The sequence below is a fragment of the Python bivittatus genome, unplaced genomic scaffold, assembly GCF_059951505.1.
Source record: "Python bivittatus isolate LINGU-HERP-01145 unplaced genomic scaffold, Pbiv_v1 ctg000020_np1212, whole genome shotgun sequence".
Lineage (NCBI taxonomy): Eukaryota > Metazoa > Chordata > Lepidosauria > Squamata > Pythonidae > Python > Python bivittatus.
Window position 1 is genome coordinate 96,638,813 of NW_028277030.1, and position 22,069 is coordinate 96,660,881.

General features: G+C 40.3%; 1 protein-coding gene across 3 annotated transcripts in view; it reads left to right on the plus strand.

Moving 5' to 3' along the window:
* Positions 1-18,939: 18,939 nt before the first annotated feature.
* Positions 18,940-22,069, plus strand: part of CDC42EP3 (CDC42 effector protein 3) — a 34,434-nt gene continuing 31,304 nt past the window's right edge. Inside the window, exon 1 of one of the 3 annotated variants that reach the window (XM_007420640.3) lies at positions 18,940-19,890. The gene's annotated coding sequence lies outside the window, so the exon portion shown is untranslated. Of the gene's footprint in view, positions 19,891-21,875; positions 22,029-22,069 lie in introns of those variants that run through there. The other 2 variants (XM_088144716.1, XM_088144722.1) reach the window with 2 other exon arrangements.

Below are 22,069 nucleotides of genomic sequence, written 5' to 3' on the forward strand. Positions count from 1 at the left end.
ACTTGGATATCTCTGTTTTGCAGTGACAAAACTCAACCTTTTTCTGGAGGCATGAGACAGGCAATATATGTCTAAATCAGTGTTTTTCAACCTTGGCAACATTAAGATGTGTGAACTTCAACTCCTAGAATTCCCCAGCTAGCATTCATTTCCAAGAGTTGAAGTCCACACATCTTAACGTTGCCAAGATTGAGAAACACTGGTCTAAATTACACTCTGTAGCTAATCTATTTTAACACACCTATGGTATTGTTTTCCAGAATAACTTCAACTGGTCCAGAAAGGATGGTAAGGCTATTGACCAGGGCCATTTATAGGAAGCATGTGAACCTTTTACTATAAGAGCTGCACTGGGTCATCTGCTGGCATAATTCAAAATGTAGGTTACAATCTTGAAAATATCACGGTTTATTATAGGAGTCTACCTGGGTTTTCAGTTCATTCTTATAGGAATGAGTTGATTTTTGTTAAAAGTATCTAGGCAAATACATTCAATGTGAAGGAAGGACATAAATGATAGGTATGAACCCCTATCCCCAATTTCTCTTTTGTGTGGATTGGCAATGAAGGAATTTTAGTTATTCCAGGAACTGTGGCAGCTTGAGGTAGAACATTGATTAAATGGCATTCTTTGCTCCCTGTTCTCAGTGCTCTGGGGTTGCTGAAGTTAAGACAAAGCTGATTCTTTTTAAGCTGTTTTTGAGGGATTGAGGGATGGAAATTTGGTATGGAACTGCCCATATTCCCTTCACAAACATGGAAGCAAATCAGTCATCAAATGTTGAATTCCTTAACCAAACAGATTTACTCAGGAAGAAAAAAGGTTTCTTATTTTTCCATTTTGAATACCAGGGATGTAGTGATTGAATTCTAAGAAAACCCCAAGAATTTGGAATTGAAATAAAACCAAGGATACATTTATCTGAATTTAATCTTAATAAACTCCGTGGGAGTTACTTTTGGGTAAACATATATAGGATTGGTTTGCATAAGGTGCAAGAATGTTGAAGAATGGGGGATGGGTTCCATCTTAACCCTACTTAGAGGAGATCCATTGAAATCCTTAGGACTGAAGTCATGAGTTATTTGATTTCAAGATATATCTGGGAATAGAGGTATTAGGTAACTATAATTTTTGTGCAATCAAAAGGATATAAGACATATATCCTCACAGTCTGTATCATGGGGGGGAAAAAAACCAGAACAGCAAGGCTCTTTATTATCCACAGCTATTTAAAAAGCACAGAGTATTGAAATGAGTCTCAAGACATCAAAGTCTCAACTAAGCCAAGAGTTCTACTGACTTTCTTATGCTTGACTGTTACATTTATCTCAGTGTGGTTTCTGTGAGTGATATTTTCAGAACTTGAAAGCTCCATTTATTCAGCACTGCTGAGTCTAAGCAAATCACATTAATTAACATTTGCTTTCTCTCATCTTGGATCTCTTGCTTCAGTGACATCATAGTTTAGGCTCACAACTCAGCAGCAAACCACATTTAAGAGAATGCCTGACATTTGCAGTTCCAGGCCCCAAACATGACATGTTTTGTGGTTAATTAAAAAATGTATATTATATCATTCAGAGGCATGACTAATACTTGAAGATTAATGCAAATCCTTTTTCCTCATGGCTTTCTGCTAAAGTATGAATTCCTGTTGTGGTATATTACTACAAAGGGTGTTGACAAATACAGGCAATCTTGGGCTTCAAGCAATCCTGAGTAAAAGCATTGTTTGAACTCAGTGGAACTTACTCCCAAGTAATTATGTAGAGGATTCATAGCTGTCTGTTCCTAACCATATTGATGCCAAAATGTGTATTGTGACATCACAATCAACCTCTGCCTTTTGTACTTGCATTGTGACATATGTTTTGTCAAGTTCCCCTCCCCACTGCCCTGAATACCTATACAAGGATTGGTTATTTAGAAATATCAAGTGATTTTCCATCTCTAACTGGGAAAGAAAATGGCATGGGAACATACCTTTCTAAAAAGGCAATATAATGAGTTTATCTGTAAGTAAATGTGTAGACATTACTTACTGCATGGAATTAAGACCTAAATAATATAGCACTTTAGAGAATTTTTTAAAATCCTTAGAAAAAGACAGAAGCACATCTTATTTTACTGATCAGTTTGGAAGCCAGATGTCAGCCCCACTAGGTAGACCAGACCAGGAAATCGACCCCACAGGAAGGCTAAAACTACTTTTATTGAGGTTGGATGCAATAACAGAATCTTACAAATCTGATTGTTCTGTACCTCCTCCTCCTTATGGTTCAGTGAATTAGGGAGGCGTCTGCCTGAGCCATTTCCAAATGTTACCTTGTTTTGGACTTAAAAAATGTTTCAAGCCCATTTTCCTGTGCAACAGATCCTGCATATCTCTGTCAAGGTCATCTTCCTTACTCTCTACACCAGGTGATCTCATCTTTCACTGGCTGTGTGCACATAATGCACTGAATCACAAACTAGCCAAGTACATTTTAGCCCAGCATGCTGGGCAAATCCAGCCCATGGGACCACTTTATGGTCCAATGTATCCTGTGATTCCAGAAACTGGGAAAACTTAATAAACCATGGTTCAGTTAATCATCAGTTAAATGTGTTGAGTGAATACAGCCTCTGTGAGTAAATAAGCTAAGGACTGATCCAGGTAATATAAAAATACTTGGTCAATACAGAAGTTGATTTGGTTTCAGTGCATGTCCTATGCTAGATGGACTGGTGTTCTTAAAGGCTCGGGTCTATAGTATGAGAACTTCTGGTACAGATCTTTTCCCCAAAGATCCAGATCACAGTCAAGGGCAGTGATTCAGAGTAACTCAGTTTACTGGCTCTCCATTCGTACATAGATTTTGCTCTGTGGACAACCCAGGCACCTTCCATTTTGTTGTGTAAAGAAACCAGGTGGATTGGATGGAGGAAGACTACATTGTTATGATATCATTGGGTCTTCTCCATTTATTGAAGTAATGAAATATACAAGACTCCTCTGTTAATTACATTGAGGGAGGTGTTTCCATAGAAGTATTCGAACTTGAGCATGCCTGTTTGATTCATCAGGGATGCCACAGAACAGATCCATAACAGAAATATAGAAATCTCCCTCCCCTCTCCAAAAAATACCCCATTCTTGAAGTATTCTGATCTTTCAATGGGTAGGAAAGATGTAATAACAGGTAGTAACCTTTACTCTGTGTTCCTTATGTCAATAGTAGCCTGGCTGTTAAAGAACATTAAAGTCCTCTTTTTAACAGAACCCAGAAGGTTCCATTTCATTGCTTAGTACTCTTTCTTTAATCTCACTGGAACATGTAAATCCTATTGAATGTGTTTGAATAAGAATAAAAAGAGATAAAACAAAAGTAATACTGTAGTAGGAGTTTATAGGCTCCTTGGACTAGCAGAAGATATGGATGAGATCTTTTTGTGTCAGTTGACCAAACTTTTAAAGAAGCATGCTATAGTGACAATGGGATATTCAAATACCCTAACATCTGTTGGAAATCTGATTCTGTCAAGTTGAATTACCAACAAATTCCTTTCCTCTCTTGCTGACAGCTTCATTTGTCAAAAATGGAAGAAGGAATATTGAGATCTGCTACCCTGGACTTATTCCTTACCTATAGAGAGAACTTGGCTGAAGAAATGAATGTGAATGGAACCTTTGGAGGAAGTGACCATGTGATCCTTGAGTTCATGATATCAAGGGGAAGAGGGACAAAGAAGAGTCAGGCTTGTACAATGAATTTCAGAAGAGTGGGTTTTAATGAATTCAGAAGGTAGGTCAGATCCAATTATTTTAAATGCAGATGAAAAGTGTCTGGGACAAATAGGAAATCTTGTGAAATGAGCAGTCTCAAAAACTACTACTACAAGGAAAAGTGGGAGACATGCAAAGAGATTGGGTGTGGATACACATAGAGCTTTCTAAAATGCTGAAAAGAAAAAAGGGATGTGTGTAGGAAATGGAAGGAGGGGCTTATGTCCAAAGAAGGATGCAAGGCAGTTGCCAGAAACTCTTAAGGATTGTGACAGAAAGGCAAAAGCTCAGAATGAGCTGAAGCTTACAAACGTTCCCTAAGGAGAAAAGGATCAATCGGTTAATGGGTGATAGTGAGAAGACAGAATATCTTAACTTGTATGTTACATCTGTCTTCTCTGTGAAAGAACAAAGGCCTAGCTGGCCATCATCGTGTCACTGGTGGAAGGAGGGAGCTTTGGTTCAGGAAAGACAAGCAAAGAGTAAAAGAACACTTAGCTAATTTAAATGAATTCAGTCTCCAGGGTCAGATGAATTACATCCTCGGATATTAAAGGAACTAAAGGAGGTCATTGCAGAACTGCTAACTGTAATCTCTGAGACCTCCTGGAAAATTGGTAAGGTTCCAGAAGACTGGAGGAAAGCGATAGAAGCCTTGTCTTCAAAAAAGGAAAGGAGGAGGATCCAGAAAATTACAGACCTGTCAGCTTGATATCTCTACTGGGCAAGGTCTGCAAGCAGATTTTTAAACAGCATGTTTGTGAGCACTTGATTAAGAAGGCAGTAATTAACATGAGCCAGCATGCATTTATCACAAATAAGTCATGCTACACTAATCTCATCTCCTTTTCTGACAGGGTTACTAACTTAATGGATCGTGGAAATGTTGACCTCAGCAAAGCACTGACCTTAGCCGAACATTCAACAGAATTTCTCACAATACCCCTTTTGATAAAATGGTAAAATAAGGGCTAGATGATACAACTGTTAGGTGGATTTACAATTGACTGAATGACCGCCCTTAGAGAGTATTCACAAATGGCTCCACATCAGCTTGGAAAGCAGTAGAGAGTGCAACGCCACAGGTCTCTCTGCTCAGCCACATGCGGTTCAACACTTTTATTAATGATGTAGATGAAGAGGTTGTGAGGATTTTTATCTAATTTACAGATGATACAAAATTAGGAGGAGCAGCTAATACTTCAGAAGAGAAAGAAAAGATTAATTAAGGTTTAGACAGCCTTTAACAGTGGGCTGAAACAAACAGGGATTTACAGGAGGAAATATGAAGTCCTGCATCTGGAGAGAAAAGAAACAAACGGTATAAGTAAAAGATGGGGGAGACCTGGCTTGGTAATACTGAAAAGGATCTGGATCTTCTAGTACAACAGTGTGATGTATCTGCTAACAAAGCATGTGCTATTTAGGAATGTATTAACAAGAACAGAGTCGAGATCATGAGAAATAATTGTCCCATTTTACTTTGTCAGCCCCCCTCCCTTGAAACACTGTGTCCAATTCTAGACACTGCTTTCTAAAAAGGACATGGACAAATTGGAGGAAATTCAGAGGAGGGTTACCAAGATGGTGAGAGGATTGGAAACCAGGTCCCATGATAAAGGAACTAGGTTTGATTAGCCTGCAGAAGAGAAGACTGAAGATAGACGTGGTAATGATCTTCAGATATCTAAGGAGTCATATAGAAGATGGAGTGGACTTGTTCTCTTTTATCCTGGAGGGCAGAACCAGAACCAGTAGGTTGAAATTACAAGGAGATATTTTTAGGTTAGATATTACAAGGAATTTCCTGATGATAAGAGCTGTCAACCAGTGGAATAGGTTGCCTCATGGAGTGGTACGTTCACTGAATTTTTAAATTCAGAATTTTAAAAAAAAGAACATTTTATTTGATTGGGGGGAGTATTGATACCATTTGGGATGCTGAAAATCACTCTGGCACCCACAAGTGCTATGTTGTTAATCTTTGTAAAGTGGTGTGGGGTAGTGGTCAAAGTGTTAGACTAGGACTGGGGAGACTTTCATGTATAGTACTTTGAGTTCTTGGAGAAGAGGCAGGATATAAAATCAGTCAAACACACAATAAATAAGAATATATAAGCTGCTAGATTTTCATAACAATGTTAAAGTGCTAACCAGGACTATTGTTGTGGTAAAAAAAACCTGAAATAAAGCTGTCAGGTTAAATCTCTCTTTTCAGCCCACCTTACCATCACCAGGGCTTTTTCAGATATATGATTGCATTTTGCATCTTGGTGTCTATGCCTTTGCACATGCCTAGAGTTTTCTAGGCTTTTCTCCTCCTAACAAATCTTCCTTCCTCCACTCATTATACAGCAGGGAGAAATTAGTCCTCTGCAGCTCAATTGGCAGCTAAAGCACAGATAGTGCTCAAAATCAATTAAAGAGGCTTTTCTAATAGCCTGGGAAGGCCCTTAAGCTCCAGAGTGCTCCTGCAGATTCTGTTGCCTGCCGGCAATAGGTAGAGACCCAAATGGCTTGTTTTCTTTCCATGACACACCTGGGCAGAGAGCTTTCTGCTCAGCGATCAAGACATAGTTTACTTCCACTGCTATCAGACAACCTGAATGGAACTGAGCACAGGGTAGGGGTGGAGAGGAAATGATAGACAACAGGGCTTTGCTGGCATAGAAGAGGACTTCTGTTTCTGATTGCCTTCCGAAAGGCCATCAATAATCAAAACATCTATCATTAGAACTGAGGAGGAACAGGTGATCTGTGTTCTTTCCTTGGCCTCCTTGCCACCGGGAGTACCACCTTGTTTGGCAGGAGCCTCCTCCAAAAATTTCACGCCTGGCACTCTTTAGATGGTACACCCTGCTAATTAGCAGGTTGCTGTTGAAATTACTGAAAGGTTTTCTGCCATCTCAGCTTCTTAACATCCACCTCAGAATTGCCACTTTAATGTCATGGGTTTGAGGATGTATCTCTCATCAGAATCAGCATATCATATCCTACAGTGACAAAACATTTGTTTGCTAGCAGAAGAAAATAGCAGAGCATATAAAAACTGACCCACCCAGTTCAACCCTACAAGATGTGTTGATGGCTATAAGCTTTCCTTTCTCTCTGGCAAACAATTTGGCAGATTCATGGAGGATCAGTGTAGGCCTGTATTTTCAACAAAAGAGCTAAGTGGTTGCCCCAGGGCCAAACATGCCTCCTAATATGAGGACAAAAATAATTTAAAAAATGATTTAATTCATTCTGTGGTGCTTGTAAATGTTTCAAAGGCACTTGGCTAGTCTCTCTTAGAAACAGAAAGTTGGTATAGATGCACTTTAGGCTGATTCATCAGAGGTCTTTTTATGGACTTGTAACCAAGCACCAATACTTTCAAAGTCTAAATGAGGCCTCCTCTACCTTAAGACCCATAGATCAACTGCACCACCCTTCCTATTTGTGGTTCCTCTGTCCCACCTCTGCCTGCAGGGAAATCTGTCTGCAGCTTGGCCTGCCCAGGCTAGTGGATGGCAATATGCATTCATTCTCCTCTTCCCTAAATACAGAATTTTTCTAACCTATTGAAGCCATTCAAGGATGCTTTGCTTGAGAATCTCTCTGCATGAGGATTGATAGATACCTGGAAGCTTTGAGTATTGTTGGCATCTACTGCTGTGCTCAGTAGAAAAAAGGATACTGAATAACAAGTAAAGGCAGCCAAGAAATAAGGTGTAAGAATTAGTACTCTCAGTCAGAGGAAAACAACTTGATATTAGACCTGTCTCTTGCTAAAATAAGAAATAGATGAAAACTGGGCCTGCTGATCCAAAGAGAGGGCAATCTAGCTTCTTGCATAGTTCGGGTGTGAGAAAGAGCAGAAAACCACAGACTTTGCTAACACTGTAAATAGAATTTGCATCTGATACACTGCAGTTGCTGGAATTCTTTTGCAATGACTTCTTAGCTTTTCTACAATAAATTATTTACTAGAAGTTCCTGGATTCTTCTGTGCCTATTTATTTGGTTTCAGCTCAGCCTGCCCAGGAGAAGCTTGACACAGAGCTACAAAAAGACATGACAGACAAAAAAATGGTGTAACATAATGAAGTCCAATAGAGCAAGGATCATCAGTCTTTTAATTAGAGATTATAGTTTAGCTGTTCAGAGAGCTAGATTTTCAGATGTCATGCAACAGATACCAATTACAGAAATCAAACTTTCTAGACAAGCGTCTTCCCCTTTTAAAGCTTATATTACCTTCTGGGATCTGATTATCATCCTTCCCAGACACAGGCAATGAGTATGTTAAGTTCTTCATGCACTGTGCCAATGGCACACGTTTTGCTGCTGAGCATAGAATACATGGATTTTAGAATAGTAACCTTGCACAGTCTGTATTTGGGTAAATATTTTTCTTAAGCCAACTGCAGAAGAATCTTAAGATGGAAAGTGAGACCAGCTTTTTCTCTTCTTCCCTCCACCCAATCCCCAATTCAAGGCAATACCGAGTCAGCATTTCAGACATGATACCATTCTAATTCCCAAATGAATAGATGTGTAAATTGTTGCAATGAAAGCAACAAAGAGACTTGTGGCACCTAAAGATTAACAAATGTATACAGCATAAAAGTTGTATGGACTAGTTGATCATCATAAGATGCAATTCCTGTCCCTGCCATCTAAAAGTAGGATAACGAGGTATTTGTGGGAAAAGAATAATACACTGTATTTTGAGACAGACCAAAAGAGATCGAATAGAGTGTACAAAACAAATGCAAGATCATGCAGTAATTTGTTAGCTGAAATTGGATAGTGGTTTTAATTGCAATATAGGCTAGAGAGAAACCAAGTGGAAATCCGTATCTTTGTCAGCTATTTAATCAAGAAGTCATGTTCAGGTTCTTATTATTATCATCACTATATGACCAAGTACCTTAACCATGGTACTTTCCATCTAGCAGAAAAGATGGGGAAATGGACAACTTTTCACCTTTTGCAATCATAACAAACTTTAACTCCACCCAGATTCTCTGATGCAATCCAAATAGAATTGTGGATGATAGAAATAAGCCCCAATGGGGTATTTCCTTGAGTACTCAAAACTTTGGAATCTACCCATTAATACCCCATAATTAAGCACAAATAAGCAGATAGTTAAATTGGGTTTACACAAACTTTATGTTTCTGCAATGTTTACAACCTTGAGCATCAGATATGAGAAGATGTCAGGCCTGGCTCTTACTCATATGAGGAATGTGAGACCTGATTGTGAAATCTAAACTCAACACTGAGAACCACACTGGATACCTTTCACAAATCCTTCACTACAAACACTCTTTTTATAACAAGCAAAGCTCATGTAAAACAATTCTTTACTAGCCCACATCCCCACCCAGCTGACTACAGCATTTCCTAATTAGGTTACATTCAATCTTTATAATGGGCTGTTAGTAATAGATGTGGTACTAGAGGGTAATCCCCACTGATATTATTCATTTCCTAGGAATGTAGGGCAGAAGCTGCTTTCCAGGCTCAGACTGAGAACAATGAAAGAGAAGCTGATTAATAAAATGGCTTGGTATATACATTGGATGTGACTATGTCATTGTTGACCTTACAAGCAGGTAACCGATGATGGTGATGAAGATGATGATATCAAATCCCTTATTTTAATTTTGCAATGAGCTTCAAGTATCATTTGACAAGTTCTGGCAACCAAGAGCTGGAATTGCCTGCTGCATTACAGACTTGGAAATCTGCATGACTCCCTCATACATTTTTATAACAAAACCAAAAAAAAAAAGTTCTAATATAAATAATTGCCAGCAAAATTCTTATAATATATATTTTAATTCAAATTAAAGACAGCACAAGGAGCCCATTATTCATTCCAGATGCAGAGTGCTTTCGGTTAACAAGGAAGAAAAATCTCCAGATACTAAAAGTACCTCTCAATACCATATATACCTGGACTCTTGCCTTATCAAAAACAATTGCCTTTTTTAATCAAACTTTTTAAACTTAATCAGAGGAAAATAATCTGTCCTAGACACGTAATTCCTTTAAGTACTTTTGGGGAAGCAATAACAAGACAGAACACTTACATCATACTTTCTCTTTTATATTTCCCTGAACAGGATCATCTGGGAGAGGGTTAAGAAAGTCAAGATGGTAGCCATGACATTGATGCACATAAAAAGGGGGTGGGACTTCAATCACATGGTTGTAGATGCCATCTTGACTTTTTTTGAGCTCTTCCCCTTGCTCCTGTGGGTGCCCCTATCCCTATATGCTGAGATCATCTCAGGTCTTGCTCTGCCCTTGGTTAGTTTTAACTTTTGTTGGTTTATTATGGTTTTTAAAAAAAATTTATGTGCTTTCCCTGTGTATTTTTATACATCATATCTACATAGATAATATATATTTTGGAGAAACTGTAATCTAGAAACCATGTAGATTTCAGCAACCTAAGGTTATAGTTAAAGATGAAAAATCTCCACATCCAGGGAGGCTTTAAAGCCCACAGCCATTTGGTCTTGCCAGGGTTGAGCTGAAGCCTGTTCTCCCCCATCCAAACTCCAACAGCCTCCAGGCCCTAGGAAAGAACCTTAGCAGCATCACCCAGTCAGCCTTGGGCCACAATGTACAGCTGGAGGAGAACAATCGAAGAACAGTGCCTCCCACTCCAAATCCCCTCAACTGGTCCAGAAGGATATTGTAGCTGATTATTTTGAATGCTCCTGAGAGATCAGGAAGGGCCAGGATGGCTGTCCTGTCCAAATCACCAGGTCATTGGTGAGGGCAATCAATGCCATCTCAGTGCTATAATCAGGCCTGAATCCTAACTGAAAGGAATCCAGATAATCCACTTGTTCCAGAGCCTTCTGGAGGTATAAGCTGACCTCTTTATCCACAACCTTCCCCAAAAAGGGAAGGTTACAAACTGGATGAAAATTGTCCAGATCTGTTGGCTCCAGTGATGGCCTCTTAAGAATTGTAAGAACTATAAACATTTGTTATAGGTTTAGCACTTCGAAACAAAGTCACAGTAGCAATGAACAAACAAACTGTGCAAGAACTTTGTGGTTTACAGTTATTTTTGCCTACTGTTATTACTCAATGGGGAAAAACAAGAAATTAGCAGGTCATACATCATAATCAAGTAGGTTGTATAAAGAGTTTCCTTTTCTTCAAGCCAAGTCTTTAGTGTCACACTGTGGCAGAGATTCAGCTGTTGGCTTTGTTGAAACTAGCATGGTGAACATACAAATGAATAGAGTCAAACCAAAAGGGCACAAGGAGAGAGAGAGGATCCTATCATAGCTGCCTTAAAAATGCCTCCTTTAAAAAAATGCAGTCATTAAACTGGGGGTGGGGGGAATGTCCATTCAGCAGCTATCAGCTCAGAGAAATCTGAGTTCTTTGTGGAGGAAACAATTCTTGTGCAACTCAGGTCCCAGTTGCAACTCTGCATGCTGGTAAATTAAGGCCAAGATGTTTCCTATTTAGAAAGGGCTTAAGGGAGTGGTAAACCTGCCTTCCTTGATATAGTCTTGGGTTAGGTCTGGGATGTAGGTTGCTGGAACAGAGGGAAAATTATGGCTTAGGCTTACTTTTTTCTCTCAGTTTAAATCAGCTTCAAGAAGGCCAACAGCTAGGAGAGGCCTGGGTGCATGCCTCCTTTGGCCTCCCTAAATTTTTCTGCCTAAAGGATATAGCCCAGCCTGATTCAGAACTCCTCACCTTTTTGGGGTAGCTATTGCCCCGCTTCACAGCCATGTGGTTCTTTTAGTTCCATGCTGAGACGTGCTTTTTTAGCAATTAGCAAAGCTTCAGGAGAAAAGAAATAATTTGCAGGTTTTTCCCATCCCCTGTGCTTGCTATTTGGAGTTCTCTGCTGTTTCTTTGTAAGTATCCACAAGCCCTCGACTAAAACCAATGCTTACTACTGAAGGATTAAATGAGTGATGGATAAAGCAAGCAATATGTCCGCAGACCTCGTGTACTTTTAGAATATGAGACAAAATGCTTCCTACTGCCACTGAAAGTTGGGACAACCAGCCAATCTGTCCTGAAGGACCTTTGTTTTTGAGTTCAGAAGATGATAATCATACAGTACACACACATAGATGTTTTTAATGTATTCTGTTACCCTAGGAAACAACCTGGTAGGGGCTTTAACACAAATCCAACTCGTCCCTTAAGCAGTCCAGTGTGCGTTGGCTTCAGTGTTCTTGTGGGAAAATAAAATAAAAAGCTCCTGCTACTTTTATACGAAGACAGTGTACCCATTGGTCTCCATGCAAGGAAAAATGTGCGTGAAGCTGCCCTTGGAGCTAAAGACACTGAGTGATAAATACCATTTCAAACTAATGTTTAATTTTGGACTGAAACAAGTTGGCATTTGGTACTTACTATGCAAGAAAGCAGGTCTGGAAACATAGTTACTATAAAAGCAGCAGGAAGAATTGCCTAGCCCACTGGATACCAAGGACTCTTATGGCATTCAGGCTGTCCGAAAATCATGCATTCCAGTAGAGAATTGCAGGATGTCCTCAGCCTATGATGACTTCTACTGCAGAACCAGTTTTACTACATTGGAGGATACTCCAAAGCATCCGGCATCCATTCATCCTGAAATGGGAAGAGGATGTTTAAGAATGCTAACTCACATGGTGTAAACAGTGAGGACTGAAGTCTAAATGGCCCAAACATTTGAAGGCCATGTCAGCTGGTAATTTGGAAGTTGCAGTCCCAACACATCTTGAGAGCACCAGGTTGGGGAAGGATAAGTAAATCATGAACAATGAAAAAGGCAGCTTCCTTTTAGTCAAGCTAGAAATTTCCCCTTTTTCTAATAACATAAGGAAGATAATATAATTCAAAATAAGAAACTGCTAGGAGATTAATGGTAATATAAGATTCTAAAAACTGGTTTGCAGCCTTCCAGATGGTTCTCAAACTGTGTGCCAGGTATTTAGTTTAATATATTTCAGAGAGGATTATTATCTTTTAAATAATCAGAACCAACCACATATATAAACTTTATATTATCTTTAATAGTTTTAGATATAAAAAGAATGAAAATGAAATCCAGATTAAGGTTTTCTCTTTTTAAAAAAGCATGAGAAGATATCCATTAGCCTAGAGAAGTACAACAAGCTTTACTGTATACTCAAATGAAAAATGCGCCAGTGGTTGGTTTGTTAGTGGAAGTCTGACACATTTTCTAGATAGATTTTATTTTCTGTTTGTCATATCCTAATACAATTTCCTTGGGAAGCTCAGATTTTCCTCATGCTCAGGTTATTTATAGCTGGGACATGTAGGCTTTTTCACCAGGCCGAATCAGCACAGCTGAATCTCTAGAAGGTAATTTGCCCTTTCCTGCCACGTGCTCCTTTTATGCTGTGCTTTAGGAGCAAAGTTATCACAATGAAGGAACTTATCCCGTTCCAAGATGCCAACATCAAACAAACAACACACCTTGGCTATTTCCTATCTTGCCCTTGACTCAAAAGCCAAGCTTATTTGATAAAAAGCAGCTTTATGCAGTACACATGTTCTTTGCTTGTGAAATGCTATGCTCTTGACTGCATAAACTGAAAGAGGAAACATGATGGATAGCTGATTCAAAACGGATGGAAGCAGATACCAAAAACTCAAGTGCTATGAAAATTTTAATTGGGGAAACATTATGAAAGCTGATGATGAATTTGGAATACAATACATAGTTCATCAGAAGCCATTTCCTATTTCCTCTGTGAGCAGTTTCCACAGCATATTTTGGGATTCATCTATTTTTGTGAGATCTGGACAGATGTCTTGGACTTGTGGCAAAATATTAAATTAGATCACTTCTAAGGATCTCTCAAAATTAAACTATCATTTCATCTGTTGAAAAACCTTTTGGTGATTGTAATCATTGCCTTGTTATCCTAATGCAGGTTGGGCAACCAGCAGCTCACGGGTACGTGCAGCTACCCAATCCTTTTTTTTTGCAGCTCCCAGAACACCTCCCATATTGTGTTGCCAGAATTCAGCAACAAACGCATTGATTTGGACCATGAACTTTCTGCCTTTTTTGCCCCACAAGTGTGCAAGAACATTTTGAACTGCAATTCCAAAGGAAGGAAGGAAGGAAGGAAGGAAGGAAGGAAGGAAGGAAGGAAGGAAGGAAGGAAGGAAGGAAGGAAGGAAGGAAGGAAGGAAGGAAATGGGAGAGAGAAAGAAAATCTCACACCTTGCCCCTAGATGTCATGATGTCACTGGATACATACTCTGTCATCAAAATATTGCCTGTCCCTGCCTTACACTCTGGAGCAAGCCAATACCACTTCTTTCTGACAAGAAAATTATATGACCATATCCATGAAGTCACCAGAAGCCAAGCTTAACCTGAAAAAGCCTTGACTTTTACTTCCAACTTTTACTGCAATATGCTTTATAAAACGTATCTCTAATGCATGGCACTGTAATGTACTGCTTGGAACATTTCTTTAGTGTCACAGAACATTATTAGAGTATTAAGTATGTCTATTGATATGCATTTCCATTACGTTTCTAATAGAATGAAAAGCATTTTGAGAATGCTGCATATACAGAGGTGCTTTTAGACGTTATTAGAAGTATCAAGAAATTAATCTGTGATTGACCAGGTTTTCATTTTATTACTACAATAATCTTTGTAAAAGACCCTTCACAAGACAGAAGTGTATGGAGTTTGCATATTTCTCTTGAGACAGCAAAAGTACATAAAGTTGAAGTTTGAAGCTCTCATGTGTCTGCTGACTGATATTCTAGTAAATGCCAAAGCTGATGTTAAAATTCTTTATTAAGAGATCCCCCCACAGAAACACAATGTTTAATTGAAAATTATGGAACTTTTATTTGCACAGATTGTTTGCAAGTTTAGAGTGATGTAAACTCAGTTCTACCTTCAAATGGGAAGCCAACTAACACTGTATCATTCCAGTGTCTCTGAATCTATTGTAACATGTTTGTACTCTCTTGGCACAATTTAAAAACATTTTTAAAATAATTCACCTTAATGTCTTTGTGGTGAGGGGAATGAACTATAGTTCAAACATATCAGTCAAGAAAAGGTAGAGTGAAGACATCTTTATCTGTATGCTGGTAAAAGGCAGTTTCATGTCTGAAGTGGAAGGGGTCCATGCGTGCTTTTATCCCTGATGCTTGCACTTGGCATCAATACATTATGTGGATTTTTAAAAAAATGTCTTAGTCTAAATAAGGCTTGCAACATATTTTATATTTTCAATCCATTCCCATTTGGCACTGGATTCCCAATGTCAAAGGTAATATATTTTGAAAAATGAAACTTTAATAAAACTGTCGAAGGGTAGTGTTAAGTCTAGGTGACTGCCAACAGAAACTTCTAGGAGTATGTCATTGGAATAAATTAAACAATGTTGGGTTTAGAAGTATTCACAGTATTTATTAAAAAATTCTAACACCCTTTATGCATTTTCTATCCAGTAACCTGCTAGATATCCCCCCCCCATTTTTTTTTAAAGCATTCTGGTCGAGCTATTGTTATTCCTCTTAAATTGGCAGCCTATTTCCTTTGTTTGCCATTTCAAAAATGACTTGGTCATCTCTAAAACAGATCCATATGAATGCCAATGTTTATAAAATTGCATGTGTCAAAAGCTTGATTCAACATTAATGGTGGTGAATGTTTCTCCATGAAGTGTATCTCCAATAAATACAAAGAATGTTTTTTAAAACTCCCAACTGTTGCTGAATTTTTTCCAGACATACCATTTAGGGAGCCAAAACTATCCATAATGTAAGGCTAAAATACACTACATTTTAAAGAAAACACGTAGAAAGAAAAATTGTATGTAAGAGTTGATTTACTTCCTTGGAGGACATTGGTGCACCTGCCAGAATCACAGAGGGTATGGAAGAGCCTTAATATTACAGTAAATCTAAAAAGAAGACAGGGGCTACTGGAACTGGGAGTGCAAAAAAGCCAGAATTTGTGGATTCTGAAGTAGTTGTACACCTATTACAAAACATTCCCAAAAGAGTGGGATAGTCTTGAACAAAAGAAGAGTAGTTGTTTTGCTTCTCCTAAAGGAAGGTAGGTGAAATTGAAGGGCTTCTTGCTGAGGATGTTGGAAAACTTCATTAGCAAGTAATAGTTGTTTAATTAAATGGAACAAGACTGAACACTAACCATTTCAGAAGATCCCTCCCCAGTATATAAAGAGTGTTGGCATTCCCATGCACATGTTAATGGATGGTTTCAGTGAAATGTATCAAATGCCCTTTGCTCTTGCTTCCTTTTTTTTTTCTCTCAGCCTGACTTTTTTTTTTAAAGGTAATATTTCTAGTTAATTTGTGGTAAGGGAATCCACAACACAATGATCGGATATTGGTCTTCAGCAATACCTATAAACTGAATAAAAAAACTATATAGGCTTGGCTCCAGACTGTTAGTTGCACTTAGTTCCCATTGAAAGCAATGAAGGTGAAGATGTTAGATTTCAAATCCAATACCATGACTGGGATCTATGTGTGACTAACATATGAGATGAATTCAACTCATATTTACTAGAATGACTATCTAATTTAGAATTGATTTTAATTTCTATATCATACTCAACATTTGTAGTTTATGTATTCCAGAGTAAAAAGGTATTTGTAGGGCCTTCTCAGAGAAAGGTTTTAGCACCAAAACGTATACCTTCCTTTAGTGAGTTGCAGAAAAGATCTTTAGGGTGCTACAGGTGTCATTCAGTTCCTATATGAATCCAGATGTTTTCTTTCCAGAAGGCCCTTCTATTACAGCCAGTGAGATCAAGTCATTGGCTTGGGACCAGGACAACAAAATTCAAGTCTACCCTCAACCATGAAAACTCACTGGGTGACTGTGAGAATAGAAATGGAGAAGAATTGGAGAATGATAACAACAACAAATATTACAGAGAGAGAACACAGGATTGAATTTTTTTTTTCAATATAATTTACATTGGGAGTAGGCAGCATTTTAGACAGGTGGCACATCTGGAATTTTGAGAACATATTAAGGGCTTCCCCACAAAATAGCTTCCCAACAGGAATTCATATTCATATGCTCACTAGTAGTGTGTTTGTGACAAATCAAAAAAGAGTCAAATACAACAGAATTTTCAAACTGTACAACAAAACCCTCTACAACCATCAGGAGTATCATTATTTATTGAACAGCTTCAACTGCTTATTACAAAACAAAATGAATTACTGTATGAAGCAAACAAACAACAAAACATTCTTGGATATTGTACTTGCTTTTGTTTCATACAAGGTGAGATATCTGTGTTTAGCAATATCCTGTCTGTGAAAATTATGAGCATTGCCCAGTTGTGTATCCCAACCCTGACCAGCCGAGCAATGTTGTCAAATGCCTGGAGGCTGTTAGGGGCTGGGGACTGTAGGGGCCTGGATGGAGAGCAACAGGCTCAGACTCAACCCTAGCAAGACTGAGTGACTGTGGGTTCTTGGGCTACTCTGCTTGGGGGTTTCTTACCTTTGGGCTCGAATGGGGCTGCACTTCTCCATTAAGGGTTGGTGCCCAATTTGGGAGGTTTCCTAGCCTTTCAGCTCCTGCTTAAGGAGCGGGCGGCAGTTATGGCCAGGGAGGCCTTTGCACAGATCCATCTTGTGTGCCAGTTGTACCCATTCCTGAACCAGGAGACCCTCTTTATGGTCACTCATGCCTTAGTCACCTCATCTGTAGACTATTGCAAAGCACTCTACATGGGGCTGCCCTTGAAGATCCCTTGGAAGCTGCAGTTGTGGCAATGCAAGCACTAATGGATAGATATTGTTATGTTCATCTCCTTCAGGTTTTGTCAAGTGCAAGCTGCATTGGCTGCCTATAGGTGCAATTCAAGGTGCTGACTATCGTTTATACAGCATTACATGACCCAGTGCCTAATTATCTGAGATTTCCCATGGTTTCTCTCCACTATGTACAATCAAAGAGTTGCGTGCTCAGGGTCCCATCAATTAAATAGTGTCATCTAGCAGGTTCCAAGCACCTGCCCTCTGCAACAGCAACCCACCAGAGATTTGAACTGCCCTTACTCTACCTGCCTTAAATAAGCCTTGAAAATGCGGCTCTTTCTCCAGAACTTGGGCTGGGGTGATTGTCAGACTCCTTTAAGTTGGGTGTTAAATGGGAAAGAAATGTTTATTGTTCCCTCTGGATGACTAGCATCTTTCTTGATGTTATGTTTCTTCCTTTTTTAATCTGTAAGCTGCCCACAGTAGTTCTGAAGTCAGGCAGCCCTAGAACTGTGTTTTATAAATAAAGAATACAATGTATTTTCTACGTTATTTTCATTAATATATGCATTTCTGTATAAAGTTTTCCCCTTAATCTAAAAATATACAATTGTTGGTGAATTTGCATTACAAAATTTGAGCAATTGAGAATTTCAAATAATATTCGTTTCATTTTGTGAATTGGTTCAAAAATGTGAAACTAGGTGTTTCTTCAAGTATTTTTTTAAAAATCCAGTGCAAGCAAACTATCAATAAAGTTGATTGGAGTTGTACCTACATTATTTATTTATAGCCTGCTTTAACCAGATGCTTGCATCAGAATCATACCAATATTTATTTATGCACTGAGATATTTTTCATAACGTAAAGGCAAGACACGAAACACAACATAAAATGGTGAGCAGGGTGGTTGCGTGAATGTGATTAAACCTAGCAATTCTACTGTTATGAGTATCACTCTGTCACTACACGGTGATAGCTGTATGCATCAGAATTCAGCTAGAACCATTTTATGTTCATTAAACATGTTTAAAATTCCTCCCCCTACTTTTACGTATCACTTAGGCCTGGATAGGTGAGAGGCTTTCTCCAAAAGAAGGCAAGACAAAGCAAGTCAAGAACATTACAGCAGCCCCCAACTGGTACCGAGTTGAAGAGAACTGTTAAAATAAGGAGTTGGCCAATTCTACATCCCATTGCATGTCAAATACCAAGGAAGGGATGGATATGCCTGCAAGATCCCAGCTACCCACCGAAAAAGCGAAAACGCGAAGCAGCGTCCTCGGACCCTCCTTCCGCCCAGTTTGTGCAGAAGGAACGACTTCACTAGCCCAAAACCCAGTGACGTCACTCCACCGCTGGCCACTCAGTAGTGGCGCGTCCCGGGCCGTCCGCCCGCCGCCTCCGCAACCCCCGGAAAACGCTGCTCGCCCACCGGGCAGCGGGGGCAGCCCCTTGACCGCTGCCATCTGAGCCGACCTGCCTCCAAGAGGGGCCGGAATCTCTTTTTGCTTCCTCTCGGTTCTTTCAGCATCTTTCCTCGGCGCTGCTCTTGCTGACAAGGCGAGAAGAGCCAACCGCCTTCGCAAGCCTGCCGCCGCCGCCGCCGCGTCTCCCATTCCCTTTTCTGGTCAGGCTGGCGTCGAGACCGACCAGTTTCCCCGTCAGGGGGCGACGCAGCCACTAGAGAACGAGGGGAAGAGAGGAGGAGGAGGAGGAGGAGGAGGAGGAAGAGGCACCGAAGGCGGGCGCTCCTGGGTGACAAGCGGTCACAGGTGCTGCGGCCGCCTCTGAATCACAGGAGAGGCGCCTCCGCGCCCCAACCAGCTGCCGCCGCCGCCGTCGTCTCTGCCTCCCTCCGGGTGGCGGCTGCTGCCGCTGCTGCCGCCGCCGCCGCCGCCGCCTCAGCCGACAAGCCCTCGGAGGCGGCGCGTGCAGAAGTGTGGCGCGAGCCCAGCAGCTGCGCGCGCGCTCGAGAGAAAGAGATCAAGGGAGAGCGAGCGAGCGAGCGAGCGAAAGCCTTGCGCCGCGGCGGAGCCTGTAAGTTGCTCGGTACTCTCGCCGCTGCTGGAACTGCTGCTTTTGCTGGACCAGCAGCGGCTTCGCTGCAACTGGCTCTTTGCAAGGCGCGGCTGTCCCTTTGGATGTATTTTTTTTTCCGCCGCTTTTGCTGTTGCCGCACGGCTGTCGCTCAACCGGCAGAGAGAGGACGGGTGGGGGCTCCGCGACTCGCGCGCCCACCGCAAACGGGTTCAAGCCATGGCAAGACACTGAATGACTGGCTGGGAGGGACGAGGACCGGACGGGCTCTCTCTCCCGCCCCTCACCCCCATCCGGCCTGGTAGGATATGATTTTGACAACACGCATTTCTTGGCGCGTGCTATCGAGCGGGGAGCCGCCCAGTGCTGCAGGATGGTGGTTGCTTTGTGTGCGGTATCAGTGGGTCCCGGCGTTGGGGATAACGGGAGGATTCGGCAGGTGGGGTGAGGAGCCGAGCTGGTCATTGGCTGAGGAGACACTCGAGCAAGGGGGAAAGCTGGCTGTGGAAAGAGAGTGGCTGTAGCAGAATAAGCACGAATTCTGTACAGACAGCTATGGACATATGTATCGCCAGAATGTGCTTCCTCACCCGCGTCCTTTAGCTGCACTGGGCTTCGTCTGGAGGGCACGTGGCTGGGGATGGCTAGCCTACACAATCCGTTCACAGTCTGACACTGTGTGTTTGTGTGTATATGGGCTTGGTTTCCAAAACCACACTTCCCTCCCTTTTGTAGAGCTAATGTGCAGTTTTCACATCCAGTTTTATAATGAATTGTGACAGCTGATGCTATCCAGAAAAAAGCAAAATCAGTGGCTAACTAGGAGGTAAGGAGCTGGAGGTAATGTGCATTGTACACTCTACCTCATTTGCAAATTCCAAGAACTTAGGAGTTTAATTTGAAAGAGAGAGACTCGTTAAAATCTTTTAGGGTGGCTTTCAGTTGGGAAAGGATGCATTGCATTAAGCCATAACATGATGAGTTTCATTTTTGCCCACCATGATGCATGAACTCAACAATAATGTTGGACAACGTATTTATGTTTAGAATTCTATGTGAAGCAGGTCATAATAAATAGTTCGACAAATCATGGTTGGAAAAAGAAACGTAGCGTAGTAATATATCTGTAAATTAGTTACCAGCCACTAGTGTGCTATGCCATGAAGTGCTACAGACCAGCATTTATACTTTACAGAGAAACATGCTTACTATGGATGACAGGTCCGCTACAGCATACCATGACTTCTTTTCTATATAAAACAAAGAACTAATATGACAGAATAATATAATAAAGTTTACTAGGAACGTCAGTGAACATCTCCATCCCCCATTTTGGATATTTTAATCATCTTGAAATGGACAAAGCGGTTGATGTCCTTTGAAAGATATCAGGCATGAGGTCACTGCAGTTTCTTAGAATATATACAACATACTTTTCCTTAGGTTTGTTCCACTGTCATAGCATATCTGCTGAACTGATGCGGAATTCTTATTATTTAACAATTTGAAGAGGGAAATTTAGCTTTGTTTCCTGACCTCACTTGCCAGCTAGATATTCCTTGCAAATATAAATTACAATTCTTTCCTTCAAAAATCTTTTATTGCATTTTTAAAAATCCACACTGTACTTTTTGAAAGAGTGTTCTTTTTGCCCTCTTTCTTTTTTTAACTCTGGATTTCTGGATGGACAAGTTTAAAAATAAATGTCTCCTCAAACACTGGATTATTGTATAGTCAAGCAGCTGTGACCTTAACTGCCTCAAAGGAAAGGACAGAGAGCATGGAAAACTGAGAGTGAGCACATGGTCCAAATCTTGTAAGATAAAACTTAGAGCTCATAAACTTAGAGAGATACCATATTTATTCAGCTAAAGGAGCTGCCATATATTTTTCCAACCCTGCTGTGAAGGTGGATATTAATTTGAAAGGAAGTTTGAAATGAAAAGGGGTGTTGCCTTAGCTCAGCTCTGCTCACTGCCCTTTTAACGGGCTTCCTAGTTGATGTATTTCTTCCCTGTTTGTACTTTCAGCTGTTACTTATGGGCATTTTCAAATGTGAAGCTCAAATTTGTTTGTCCTAAAATATCAGTGTAAAACCTGCATGAGCTAAAATGAAGGCTTTATTTATCTTTTGCACTCTATCCTGCATTCACAACATTTGCAAGTAGAAACAAATGGTCAAGAGGGACTTGTGAAACAGAAGTGTCTTTTTGGATCACATCAGAGGCCCAACATTCTGTCTTCAACTTTAGTCAGCCAGAAACTCCCTGGAAGCTCTGGAATAGATAGCTATTCTGCTTCAAGACACAGAGGTTCCACTTAGTGATCCTGCATTACAGTATAGCTGTTAAGAAGTCTATCCTCCAAGGTATTTGTGCTGCTTCCAGAAGACATCTGATTTCAAACTTTGGCAAGTTCCTGAGAAAGATAATCCCACAGGTGAGACTTGAGCATTAAAGATGCTTCAATCTGACCCCTGT